A 12,120-nucleotide genomic window follows, 5' to 3' on the forward strand; every position below is an offset into this window, starting at 1 on the left:
CAGCCAATAGCCACCTAGCTCTCTCTCTTTTCTCATACAAGAAGAGAGATACAACCCTAATATTTCAATCTAAAACGTCAAAATACTTGAACCGTTCCACCTGAACATCAGAACTGCTAGCCCGAATATCAATGATCAAAATGGTTCTATTTCTGAATTGGTTTTTAAAATCTTGACAAAAACAACCGCCATGTCAACAAATTCATGTTCAATTTGCTGAACAAAATTAACCATATGGGTGAACACAACCTAAGTCCTCAAAAAACCTAGCTTCTGCCTCGGTAAACATAACCATCGGTTCTACTATCAGCGAACTCTACCACAAACACCATTCTCCCCTCAGCTATTATTAGTTTCAACTTTCACATAAACCTTCTTGAATTTTCTGATCATGGATTATGCCACCATTTTCGGCCTCGATGTAATCTTTGTCGTCTCCAATAAAATATACCCATACAACCAAGAATATATGTTCATAAACGAACTATTTTTTATTTGCTTTTAAATCAAGGGGTGTTTGGTGTGTGGCATTATCTTTATGGTCTGTTTGATTGTCGAGAAAGACAGATGAGAAAGGAATATATTTTTTTCTCAATTTTGCATCCCATATTTATTTTTCAAGAAACAATATGATTAAAATTCATCTTCCACGTTTGTTTTCTAGGAAACTTTAATCAACAAAATACAAGATCCATTGATCAACATTCCCATTGCAATTCTCATTTATTAATGTTGCAAGGGACAGGCCAACACACCATTGCTTCATTGGTGACAACAGAAACCGAACTGTATAGGAGTACACAAACAAAAACTGATCTGTATAGGGATGCACAATAAGGGATTTGTTACTTCAGGCTGAACCGATCGGAGGATCCCACTTGTTTTCTGATTCAAACTGAAAAAAAGAATTAAGGAAAACAAGAATAGAATGAAAAGAAAATTGAAGACATGAATCCAACGGGAAAACGAAGGAGATGACCACTGCATATGAACCTGGGCGGGAGATTCCTGTACATAAATGGTAGATCTAGAATGCCGATCCTAAAAATGGTAGTTCTGAAACAACTAAACGATGGGAGATATGTTCAATCGATAGAAAATACGATGCTAACAATGAAACCTGTTGTATTATTATCAAAAATAAAAACACCAGCATTAGAGTTCGGACAATTCCCATTATAAATGAAATACTTTTTTTCTATTATTCCAGATCTGCCAAGCAACCACAGAGAAATGAAAAATTAAGTTCCTTTTGTCCATCTTCGAGAGGGAGTTATCCTTAAGCCAATGAGGTACCAGGCCACGAACTGATAAGTTTAAATTCTCATCAAAACAAAATCCCAGCTGGGAGCCCATCCACACGGGTTGCAGCACTACAACAAATTAAGAATAGTATGAGCAATAGATTCATTTGGATTCATTTCTGGCGTATAGGACTACTAGCAGACGGACTTTTTTCCTCTTGTGCAGATTGCTCATAACAGGGAGGCTATCCTTTAAAAATTTTCCACATAAAAATCTTAATTCTAAGGAATGGCTCCTACTGTGATTCCAAATAACAGAGTTATCAGAGGTTTGATTCAAACTAGACAAATTCCTCAACTCCCCATCCAAACCATTTTCATGAATTATGATAAGTAGATCTTACTGAAAACTGCCCATATCTACTAAACATCCAAACAAGTCTGTCAGCCACAAAATCGTGAGGAATGTTAACATCTCCTCTACAACCGGGGAAAAAACACTGTTAAGCTTTTGATAGTCCCACTCACTCCCAGACTGACACAACAGGTCATTCATAGTGCGGTTAATCGAACCGATTGGTATATATATAATATGTCACATATTTTTTATATATTATATATAAATATATATTCATTACATATATAAACATATACTTATATTATATTTATAATGATCTATTTATAAACATATTATATATTATATATTTTAAAATATTTATAATATATTATATATCATTTATTATTTATAATATAATATTATACATATATATTTATATAATATATATTATAAATATAAAAAACCGACAAATAAACCGATGGACCGGTTAACTGGTGGTATCAATTCGGTTTCGTTTAGAAGAAATGGAAAAACTAGTACCACTGGTTTGATTTACAAAAAAAAGGCCATGGTTTGGTTATCTGAACCATGGACACCCCTAGTCATTCACCTTCTCCAAAGTGCAAATTGGGACTATGGATCTCTTGCCCACGCCTACCCACAATACACCACCCCCGTGAATTGGGAACATCTCCCGCTACATAGTATTATGCAGAGGATGAGATGTTCTTCATGTGTGGCTGCGATAAACATGGGCGGGGTTCTTGTAGGCAGGAGATCCAGGCTCGCAAATTGGAGGTTTTACCATAGGAATTTTATAACCTAGAAACGTAGGTATCCAAGGATATGTCCACATATTAACCATTCGTCGAGCTTTTCCATTTGCGTCACGCGTAAGTAAGAAATTAGACCTAAGGTTTTAAAAACTGACCCGGAAACAGAACCATTTCAGCTACGGGTTTCCGGGCCAGCAGTTCGACCATCCGGGTCAAACGGTTCAGACAATTCATATTAGGAAAGGCCAAATAGTATATGAGTCGTGAGAAACAGAGAAAGGAGGACTAGAGGAGTGGAGAAGAGTATTTTGTCGATGGAGAAAGAAGAGAAGACGAAAAGAAAGAAAAGAGAAAGGAAAAAAAAAAAGAAAAGAAGAGAAAGAAAAGTAAGGAAAGAAAGAGGGAAGGAGGGAAGAAGAAGGAAGAGGAGGAGAATGATTCGACGCTCACCGGTGACTGCAACAACAATAGCGGCGATGAGATGGTGACGGTGACAGCGGTAACACAACGCAGATGACAGATCTCATACGAGATCTCAGATCTGAGATTGATTTTTCATTTTTTTCTCAGATGTAAATCTGAGATCTTCTTCTTCTTCTCTTCTTTTTCTGAGATCTGCAATTTTTTCTTATTCTTCTTGGATATCAGATCTGAGTTCGTGTCTCAGATCTGCAATTTCTCAAACCGTGAACTGCTGTCTGGGTCAAACGAATCGACGGTTCAACCACCTGGGTCAATGGTTTTCTGACCAAGTCAATGATTTTTTATCCAAGAACGGGTCAAGGGTGAAACAGAACCGGTTACTTAAACGGCTTTCAAGCCGAACGGTTCGACCATCCAAATCAACTACGGTTTGAAAACATTGATTAGACCATATCACTGCCACGAGGACCGAGGCCCATTTTTTTCCCCTAAGCTATTATTAGGTGAAGCACTTCCTCGCTCTAGTGAGGTCATCTTCCAACTTGATGACTTAGGAGCCCTCTCCCACCTAAACCAAGGGCAAGTGTTGCAAATTCGTAGACAGATTTTACCAGGGTTGACTTTATTATCATTCAAATAAAGAAAATTTTAAAATTTTAATTATTTTTAACTTGTATGAAAAATCCTTGTATAATATCTTTATTTATACAATAGTGTATTGCAAAAATTGAACTTACATTTTTTATCAGGAAAATTCTCGATTAATACCTTATACTTTGGGCCTAATGCCACTTTGGTTTCTGAACTTTAAAACACGACAATTTAATAAGTGGCATTTGAAAAGACATAAATACCCTTTTAGTGTTATCTAATTCTCTTTATCAACAATCCAAACGTTGATAGAAAACATGGTTTTCAAAACCGGATTAGACTGGATGGTCGGATTGGAAAAAATGGATTTCCCCAAAAACCGTTGATTTTGGTCAGTAAACCACTGAACTGGGCGGTTAACCGTTTGAACCATTCGAATGGTTTTTATTTTTTTATCAGAATGGGCCAAGCATCCGATTCAAATGGTTGGACCGTTTGACCTAGTAATCGGACCCTTGACAGGTTTGGTCTCTAGGTCAGTTTTAAAAACCATGGTAAAAAATGAACAATCGCAAATTTTTACCTTTTTCTATTTAAGAAAGTTGGGGTCACGTTTCAATGGGACTGATCATTTTTTATCAATGTTTGAATGATTAACAAATAAAATTAGATGACACTCCAAACGTGTTTGTGTCTTTTCAAATGTTAGTTAACGGATGGTTAATGAAAGATTGGTACGTTTTGAAAGTTGTACACTACACTAAACCCAAAATACAGGGTATTAATCGGGATTTTCCCTTTTTATCAAATAAATTGGATGATCGGATTGGGCACTGGATTTTTGGATTCTGTTGGTAGCCCTAAGAAAATTCTTAATCTGCCTATGGCGACAACCAAATCTTGGCCTGACTTTTTATTTTTGCCCAAATCCAGCTTGGATCCCGAAAGCTCAAACCCAAGTACCCAACTACATCGTTAGGCTCAAGTTGGGCCACTCAATTGCAGCCCTAGTTCACTTTCTCCCCCTTGGAAAAAGGGGAGGATCATCACAAGTTGAAAACATGGCCACCACCAAACCCATGTTATCAGGTCAAGTGAGGTTCACCCACTTGCATAATTATTATTGTAGTGAGCATAGATTGGGCTGTCCTCTCACATGTCAATTCATAGCTTTCATCATTTCCTCCCATTACTGGTGTAGCGTAGCGTGTATGCGGTGATAAAGAACATATCAAAAACCTACACAGAGAAAGCAAGTTGATCTTCGTACAGCTTGAATTGGGGATACTGCCATTAGATCTGTGATAGATAAAAAGAACGGGCAGTTGTGGAGTATAGAGAGGGGTCATCATGCTTCATTGTAAATCAACATCCACCGCCGATTAGGAGTACAGTTTGGGTCGATCGGGTTGGGTTCGAAATTTGCTAAAAATTTTATTGGGTCAAACGGCCCAAACTTTAATTCAAGTCCGATGAGTGAAATTCTTTAATTTGGGCAATCCAACTTGCAACGGGAAAGCCACTTTGGAGCAGCAATGTCTCGGAAGGACTCGATAGTGTTTGGTTTTTTTCAATTTTCTAGATTTTAAATTCTATGGAAGGAAGAGGTTTAATGGATGGTGTGATAGTGGCCACATGAGAGAGAAGGTTTTACGCAAAGATAGGACAGTTATTGCCATACTATTGGGTTAGTAAAAAGGATGTGAATTTTCTCCTTACATCCACCTGACAGACTGACAGTATGTTGCAGCCACACGTTGGGAATATCTCCCTTCCCCCTACTTGTATGTTTTCATTCAGGGGAGATGTTCTCAATCTATGGCAGCAAGTGCTGTGGGGTGGATGTGAGTACCACTCCTTGAGGGAGATATCCGGATTCAAATAGAACATCCTACCGTAGTAATATGGATAGTGGTGTACCATATCATATCAAGGGGCCTTTGATAAGTGTTGAACTGTTGAATTTGTTGATGATTTATTGCTTTGCATTTTAGTGGGTAAAAGAATTGACTGATAAAATATAATCAAGGATATAGTATTCTTCCAGCATCAACTTCAGGCTTCAGCTATTAAGGAGCTCCAAAACTCCTTAATTAAAAACTTATTGAAAGACAAAGCAATAAGCTTTTCAGTTTAATCATTTCAACTGTTACCAAACGACCACTAATGTATATACATATAGTAGGAGGAAAAAGATAACCCATACCAAGACGATTTCCTCTAGGTGGTTGCCATAAAAATATCTTAATAAGACCTAACACAGCTCCTTTTTGGTAAACCTTGCCTTAGGGTCCATGAAAAGACATAAGGGTGACCTATTGCTCAAGGTTAAAAGTATGGAAAACATAAGGAATATTGGAATTTGGAAAGACAAGTGATCAGTATAAGAGCAAGTGTACAATTAAATGGTAAAAATATCATTTGCCTTATTAAGAGAGTCAAAAGGGGAGAATGGAGATGTAAGAGGAAAGAAGGGATTTCATGGAGGAGGGGGTTGAGAATGATTTTATTAGAAAATTTTAAGATCTAAGGGAGTTTTCATTGTAATTCCTTACATTTTATAATTTATTTAAAAATAGATAATTACATATGTGAAAAATGAGAGGAATAGAAGGAGCGTATGAAGTGGCTAGAGAACCCCCTCACTTACCCTCTTTCCTCTTTCTAATATAGATATAGATATGTATTAATACATGTTTTGGATGCATTGGAAAGACTTTAACCTAGTATGTCAAAAAATTATGATTTCTTCCCTTCAAGCTTTGGCTTCAACGTAGCATTGGCCTTTGAACATTTTGCTTTGAAAGCACAGTACTAAGCAACTAGTTTTTTGTAGGTGTTTGGCATCGGTATTGAGAACATCACACCGTTTTAAACAGTATTGTACATGTGGAATTATAAGCACCATTTTTTTTTGTTTGGAACTTGTGCTGTCATATAGTCATTTTTTTTTTAGAAAACAACACTGGTTTTGTTTGGCGTCATTGGCAGGTGTGCACCGTTTTCCCAGAAAACATCAAATCTGGCATTGTTCTATAACACACTTTCCTGATTTCCAAGGCATGGTTTGGAGCAACATTTTTTTTTTTTTCTAAAAAAATGATACCAAACAAGAGGGTGTTGCTTCTAGCATACTTTTCTCTAATATGGTGCCTACATGGCACCATTTTCACCGATGCCAAACACCGCCTTTATTTTTTCTTGCTTTTTTAAAGGATTTGCTTTCAAAAAGCTTGAACAAGTGGGTATTTATTAATTAGGGTATTCCACAACATATAAGTTTTTCATTTGTCGAAAACAATCCACATCAGAAAACACCTCCCAATTTCTGATAGCAATTTGATTCGTCATTGTGGGGCTCCACCCCGCCCTTCCACGTTGCCATTTCTCCTCCAAGGCCTTGTTTATTCATTGATATCTCATGGGGGTACGTTAGCCAATCATACTATTGACCAAATTATTTGCATTCTCGTACTATTATTATAGTATCATTGAAAATGATTTTTCATGGAAGTATCTATTACAGGTAACTGATACTTCCTTACACGGTGGATAAGTTATTTATCCTCTTTGCTTAAACGTAACCCACTCAATGGTTTTTAAAACCAACCCGGTGATTGAACCGATCAAGGTCCGGTTATCGGGTTGAATAGTTTGACTGTTCAAATCAAACGCTCGGCTCATTTTGACAAAAAAAAGGTTAAAACTATTAGAATGGTTTTAACGGTTAACTGCCCGGTTCAGTGGTTTGCTGACCAAAATCAACAGTTTTGGAGGAAAATCCGATTTTTGAGGAAAACTTTGGGAAAAACAGAACTGATCACCTAACCGATTCCCAGTTTTTCCAGTCCGATCATTCGGTCTGGTCTGGTTTTGAAAACCATGATCCACTCCTACATTGTACATTACCTAAATAAGTAATGGCACATAAGAATACTTTATTTAAAAGTTATGTAGGCAACTTTTGCTAAGGAACCACTTGCCCCGGGAAACACGTTATCAAACATCGAAAAATGAATGAGGCCCAAATGTTAATCGTCTAAGCAATTTCTAAGTGACAAATAAATTGAGAGTACATGATTCCATTGTATAAAAGAAAAGGGAAAATTTCACTTTAGTACCCTTAACTTTGGGGGTAGTGTCAAGTTAGTACCTAAACTTTCAAACGTGTCACATGCAATACCTAAACTTTCAAAAAGTGTCAAGTTGATCTTTGTCGTTAACTGACCGCCAGTTATCTATTGAAAATGTCAAAACTACCTTTCAAAAGAAGACAATGTTCATTGTCTTCTACCGACTAAACCGGTTGAGGTGTTTGGGATTGTAGATTAATGAAGTCATTGTCTTCTACCTTTAGATCTAAAACACATTCTTGTCTAGATATATATTTTTTTCTTTCAGTTATTATTTCCCTGTTTTCTCTCTTTGATGATAATTAGTTCAGTCTCATGGTAGAAGATAATGAACAATGTCTTCTTTTGAAGGGTAATTTTGGTATTTTCAATAAATAACTGACAGTCAGTTAACGATAGGGACTAACTTGACACTTTTTGAAAGTTTAGGTACTATAGTAACACATTTAAAAGTTCGGGTACTAACTTAACACTACCCCCAAAGTTCATGGTAATAAGGTGGAGTTTTCCCTAAAATAAATTGAAAGTATGTGATTCCATTGTATAAGAGAGAGAGAGAGAGAGAGAGTACGTGCTAATGTGCTACAATGTGATACTAGAGGCACAATACAACACAACACAGTTTGTTGGTTGTTGTTTAGGAAAAATTTAAGGGATTCTAGCCGATAAGGGCAACTTTTTGCCTTAAGTATCAATAAAAGATAATGTTTTTATAAAATAATCAAAAGAAGATAACTTTTTTTTAAAAATCTCAAGGAAGGGCAATGACACTGTTCATCGTCTTCCTCTTCCTTTGCTTGTATGACTGTTTTTAATCGATCATCAGGGAAGGGCAATGATCACTTCTTGGAACCAATAATTTGATTCATCAGCTTGTCTTTGATCTCGAATCGGGCTCGCTAGACCTTATCTGCTAGAAACCCTTATATTATAAATCATTGTTGGGGACATGGCTGAGCTGGCCATGAGGCCCCTCGCCATCTATACAGCTCGGCCATGTTGGCAGAGTCCGGCCGAGCTACGTCATTGCCATGATCCCGTCGAGCACATCAGCTATGCCCCATGGATAAGCCTGCCTAATGGATAGGGATGGGAAGACAACTCTGCCGAGGAGTAGGACTCTATCCCCTGTAACCTCAGCAGGGAACTCTGCCCCAATTTCCCTGGAAACCTACTCCACTTAGGATACGGATCCTCTGGCTATAAAAAGGTATTCCATGCTCGAAGTAAGGGACTTTTGGACTTCTAACACCCACACTGCTAATTAGCCTGGACCAGCATCCCTATAGCTTGGTCCGACCATCCACCACCTCCTACTGACTTGAGCGTCGGAGTACTTACCTAGGGGTAATTCCTCAGGCCTCTGACTTCTTGCCTGATCACAGATCTTGAAGCATGGCCTTGTCCTTGAAGCTCGGCCCCGACCTGCCAGCAAAGACTATATGATTTCCATCATCGGTTCGTGCATTACCTCGGATTGGCCTTTCCCGAAAGTCTCATCCCTCGTCGTGTAATTAAGAAAGCGATTAAGATGCCTAAAAACCAGTTTGAACGATCAGCTGGTCATTCCCCGTCTCGAGAGAACCAAGAAGCCCCACAACCTTTGGCCGTAGTAGATTCAACGCAATTCCGAGCCATGTAGGAAAATGTTGATAAGATCTTCGAATTCGTGCAAATACTAGGGTATGTCGCGCCACCCAACCGGACTGCCCCCCCATGCCCTGACGTGCATGGACGATCCTCGGACCAATGACCCCAAAACACGTTGGTCAAACGTAAGGGGAGAGCGGTCCGAGCGTATGAGGCAGGACACGACCTGAAGGCCCGCCGCCACTACCCGTTCCCGTGGGCGGGACTACCATAGCCAAACATACCAGTCAGCGCACATCCCCGCCAAAGAAAGGTTCGGGAAAAGGACACTACCCTTCATAGTCTCAGTCGTCGTCGCCGCGTCAAGCTCGATCAAGGATCACCTCACATGACCCAAAAAGGGAGGCCATACACACTGTAGTCCCAAACAACAGAGATGCCAAAATTAAAGAGGTATGCCAATGTCTAGAAGAGTTAGAGCGCACTTCTACCCACAAGAGCGCAATTCCCACCGTAGATCAACCTGTGCAGGCCACCATGCAATTCACCAAGGAGCTACCCTTCATCTAGGATATAGTGGACGAGATACCCCCTGTCGGATGGCGAGCCCCCCAATTCGACAAGTACGATGGGAACTCTGACCCTTTCAACCATGTCGCGACGCTCAAAGCCCAGATCATGGTGCGTCGGAGAGACTGATGTGCAAAGCCAAAGACCACAAGTGACAAGATCGCCAGACTGACTATAGGCCTCGCACCCCTCTGCCGACCTATCGGAATTTCACGCCACTTAATACTCTGCGGTCTGAAGTTCTGATGCAAATTCGTGACCACAACTATGTTAGGTGGCCCGAGAAGATGAAGATGCAAAGTAACAAGAGGAACCGAGACAAATATTGTGAGTTCCACAAGGACCACGAAGAACTATTTTGACCTGTGCAACCATATCGAAGATCTAATTAGCCGCGGTTATCTCAGCGACTTTGTAGACAGAAAGGAGAAGTCAGCCCAAGAGGAAAGAAGAGCGGAGAAGTCAGCTCAACAACCTCTACCCCGAGGCCCCCCCAACTGGCATCATCTACGTGATATCGGGAGGAACCACCTTCGGAGGGGAAAGCAGCTCGGAATGGAAAAGATATGCTCGACTCTGTGAGATCGATGACTGAGGTCACGGGAGGAGGCGTCACAAATCTATCACCTTCACTAACGATGACCTCTGAGGGGTCCAGACACCGCACGATGACGCCTTGGTCGTCATAGCCAAAGTGGCCAACTTTGAGCTATGACGGATCCTAATTAACACAGGGAGTTCTACCGATGTAGTGCTTGAAGATACATTCAAAAGGCTTGGCATTGACAGAGAACGGTTTACACCAGTTAGCACTCCCTTGATGGGATTTTCGGGAGAGTCCCTCATGCCCACTGGGAGGATAACTCTTCCTCTCTTGATCGGAGATGACGATGTGATTGCGACGGTCATGGTAGACTTCATCGTGGTGCGTTGCCCCTCCTCTTACAATGTGATCCTCGGTAGGTCGACCCTCAACGCCCTATAGGTCGTAGTGTCAACGTACCATGTCGCCTTGAAATTTCCAGCCAAGTATGGCATAGGGGTGGCATGTAGAGACCAGAAAACAACTTGATATTGCTATTAGTTATCCTACCGAGGACTACGTCCAATGACCGAGACATTGATGGTGGAAGCATATGACCTCGTCCTGGTCCCCCAATTTGAGGAAGATCCCGAAAAGACGGTTCAAGTTGGCTCCCTGCTAGGATACCAACTCTGAGAGGAGCTTGTTCGACTACTGAGGTATAATGCTTATGTATTTACTTGGTCGACAGAGGACATGTCTAGAATCGATCCCGAAGTTATCACACATCGGCTGAACGTTGACTCTCGTTACCGACCTGTGAAGCAGAAGAATAGAAACTTTGCCACAGAGCGGTGGCAAGTGATCACTGATGAAGTACAGAAATTGCTCAACGCCGGCTTCATTAGGGAAGTCAAATACCCCGATTGGCTGGCCAACGTAGTGATGGTGAAGAAGGCCAACGGAAAGTGGAGAATCTGCATCGACTTTACCGACCTAAATAAGTCTTGTCCCAAAGACAGCTTTCCCCTGCCAAGGATCAACTAGCTCATCGACACAATAGCAGGACATGAGATCCTAAGCTTCATGAACGCCTTTTCAGGCTACAACCAGATCCAGATGGACCCGGACGATCAAGAGCGAATGACCTTTATCACTGACTGCAACCTGTACTGCTACAAGATAATGCCCTTTGGCTTAAAAAATGCTGGCGCCACTTATTAATGGATGGTGAACGAGGTATTCAAAGAATAACTTGGTAGGAACATGGAGGCATATGTCGGCGATATGCTCATGAAGAGCAAAAAGGCCGAACACCACTTGGCCGACCTCTGCGAAGTTTTCGACATACTTAGAAAGTACAAGATGAGGTTAAACCCAACCAAGTGCGCCTTCGGGGTTGGCTCCGACAAGTTTCTGGGGTTTATGGTAACATAGAGAGGAATCGAAGCAAATTCGGAGAAAATAAAAGCCATTCTTGACATGCCATCTTCCCGGACCCACAAAGAAGTGCAACGACTCACCGGGAGAATAGCCGCCTTTGGCAGGTTTATGCCCAAATCCACCCCTCATGACTAAGCCGAGCTCAGGAGATGAGCTATTGCTCTAACTCTTGGCTGGGGATGAGGTCGTCAGCTCAGTATTGGTCAAAGAAGAGGACCGGGTACATAGGCCGATCTACTACACTAACAAGGTCCTCGGCGACACAGAGACCCGGTACTCCTATCTCAAAAAGTTGGCTTTGTCCCTCATCACCACAGCCAGAAAACTCAGGCCCTACTTCTAGGCCCACAACATTCGAGTACTCACCAGCGAACACCACTTGGTCGACCTCCGCGAAGTCTTCGACATACTTAGAAAGTACAAGATGAGGTTAAACCCAACCAAGTGCGCCTTCGGGGTTGGCTCCGACAAGTTTCTGGGGTTTATGGTA

This window comes from Nelumbo lutea, chromosome 5 (assembly GCF_056320005.1).
Source record: "Nelumbo lutea isolate HS-2025 chromosome 5, American lotus-T2T, whole genome shotgun sequence".
Taxonomy (NCBI): Eukaryota; Viridiplantae; Streptophyta; class Magnoliopsida; order Proteales; family Nelumbonaceae; genus Nelumbo; species Nelumbo lutea.